The sequence below is a fragment of the Arachis ipaensis genome, chromosome B2, assembly GCF_059453495.1.
Source record: "Arachis ipaensis isolate K30076 ecotype BB chromosome B2, ASM5945349v1, whole genome shotgun sequence".
Taxonomy (NCBI): Eukaryota; Viridiplantae; Streptophyta; class Magnoliopsida; order Fabales; family Fabaceae; genus Arachis; species Arachis ipaensis.
The window spans coordinates 98,852,299-98,854,445 of record NC_142437.1 but is presented as its reverse complement, the minus strand read 5'-3'; the positions used below and the strand labels follow the sequence as shown (position 1 = coordinate 98,854,445).

Here is a 2,147-nt window from a genome sequence, read left to right as displayed (position 1 = left end):
TTCCCAGTCTCTAAGATTATGAAATCAGCAGGGATGTAATGGTTTTCAACCTTTACCAAGACATCCTCTACAAGTCCATAAGCTTGTTTCTTTGAATTGTCTGCCATCTCCAGTGAGATTCTAGCAGCTTGTACCTCAATGATCCCTAGCTTCTCCATTACAGAGAGAGGCATAAGGTTTATGCTTGACCCTAGGTCACACAGAGCCTTCTCAAAGGTCATGGTGCCTATGGTACAAGGGATTGAGAACTTTCCAGGATCCTGTCTCTTTTGAGGTAATTTCTGCCTAGTCAAGTCATCCAGTTCTTTGATGAGCAATGGAGGTTCATTCTCCCAAGTCTCATTACCAAATAACCTGCATTTAGCTTCATGATTGCTCTAAGGTACTTAGCAACTTACTCTTCAGTAACATCTTCATCCTCTTCAAAGGAAGAATACTCATCAGAGCTCATGAATGGCAGAAGTAAATTTAATGGAATCTCTATGGTCTCGGTCTAAGCCTCAGATTCCCATGGTTCCTCATTAGAGAATTCTATGGAGGTCAGTGGACATCCCTTGAGGTCTTCCTCAGTGGGAATCACTGCCTCTTCCTCCTCTCCATGTTCGGCCATGTGAGACGTGTTTATGGCCTTGCACTCTCTCTTTGGATTCTCTTTTGTATTACTAGGGAGAGTGCTAGGAGGGAGTTCAGTAATTTTCTTACTCAGCTGACCCAATTGTGCCTCTAAATTTCTAATGGAGGACCTTGTTTCAGTCATAAAACTTTGAGTGGTTTTGATTAGATCAGAGACAATGGTTGTTAAGTCAGAGGGATTTTGCTTAGAATTCTCTGTCTGTTGCTGAGAAGGTGATGGAAAAGGCTTGCCATTGTTAAACCTGTTTCTTCCACCATTGTTGTTGTTGAAACCTTGTTCAGGTCTCTGTTGATCCTTCCATGAGAGATTTGGGTGATTTCTCCATGAAGGATTATAGGTGTTTCCATAGGATTCTTCCATGTAATTCACCTCTTCCATTGCTGGGTTCTCAGGATCATAAGCTTCTTCCTCAGAGGAAGCTTCCTTAGTACTACCTGTTGCTGCTTGCATTTCAGACAGACTCTGAGAAATCATATTGACTTGTTGGGTCAATATTTTATTCTGAGCTAGTATGGCATTCAGAGTATCAATCTCAAGAACTCCTTTCTTCTGAGTTGTCCCATTATTCACAGGATTCCTTTCAGAGGTGTACATGAATTGGTTATTTGCAACCATTTCAATGAGTTCTTGAGCTTCTGCAGGCGTCTTCTTTAGATGAAGAGATCCTCCAGCAGAGCTATCCAATGACATCTTGGATAGTTCAGACAGACCATCATAGAAGATTCCTATGATGCTCCATTCTGAAAGCATGTCAGAAGGGCACCTTCTGATCAATTGCTTGTATCTCTCCCAAGCTTCATAGAGGGACTCACCATCCTTCTGTCTAAAGGTTTGGATTTTCACTCTAAGCTTGCTCAATTTTTGAGGTGGAAAGAACTTTGCCAAGAAGGCATTGACTAGCTTTTCCCAAGAGTTCAGGCTTTCTTTAGGTTGTGAATCCAACCATGTCCTAGCTCTGTCTCTTACTTCAAAAGGAAAAAGCATAAGTCTGTAGACTTCAGGGTCAACCCCATTGGTCTTGACAGTGTCACTGATTTGCAAGAATTCAGCTAAGAACTGATGAGGATCTTCCAATGGAAGTCCATGAAACTTGCAATTCTGTTGCATTAAAGAAAATAATTGAGGCTTAAGCTCAAAGTTGTTTGCTCCAATGGCAGGGATAGAGATGCTTCTCCCATAGAAATCAGGAGTAGGTGCAGTGAAGTCACCAAGCACCTTCCTTGCATTGTTGGCATTGTTGTTGTTTTCGACTGCCATGGTTTCTTCTTCTTTGAAGAGTTCTGTTAGGCCCTCTAAAGAGAATTGTTCTTTAGCTTCTCTTAGCTTTCTCTTCAAGGTCCTTTCAGGTTCAGGATCATCTTGAACAATTATGCCTTTATCTTTGTTCCTGCTCATGTGAAAGAGAAGAGAACAAGAAAGTAGTGAATCCTCTATGTCACAGTATAGAGATTCCTTGAGGTGTCAGAGGAAAAGAAGAATAGAAGGAGGAGGTGGAGAAGAGGGAATTCGAACT

The 2,147-nt window shown here is 41.6% G+C and overlaps 1 non-coding gene across 1 annotated transcript; it reads left to right on the top strand.

Moving 5' to 3' along the window:
* Nucleotides 1–1,378: 1,378 nt before the first annotated feature.
* On the top strand, nucleotides 1,379–1,486 carry LOC148574977 (small nucleolar RNA R71). The gene has a single exon (XR_015906534.1). It is a non-coding gene; the product is annotated as a small nucleolar RNA R71 (small nucleolar RNA).
* The last annotated feature ends 661 nt before the right edge of the window (nucleotides 1,487–2,147 follow it).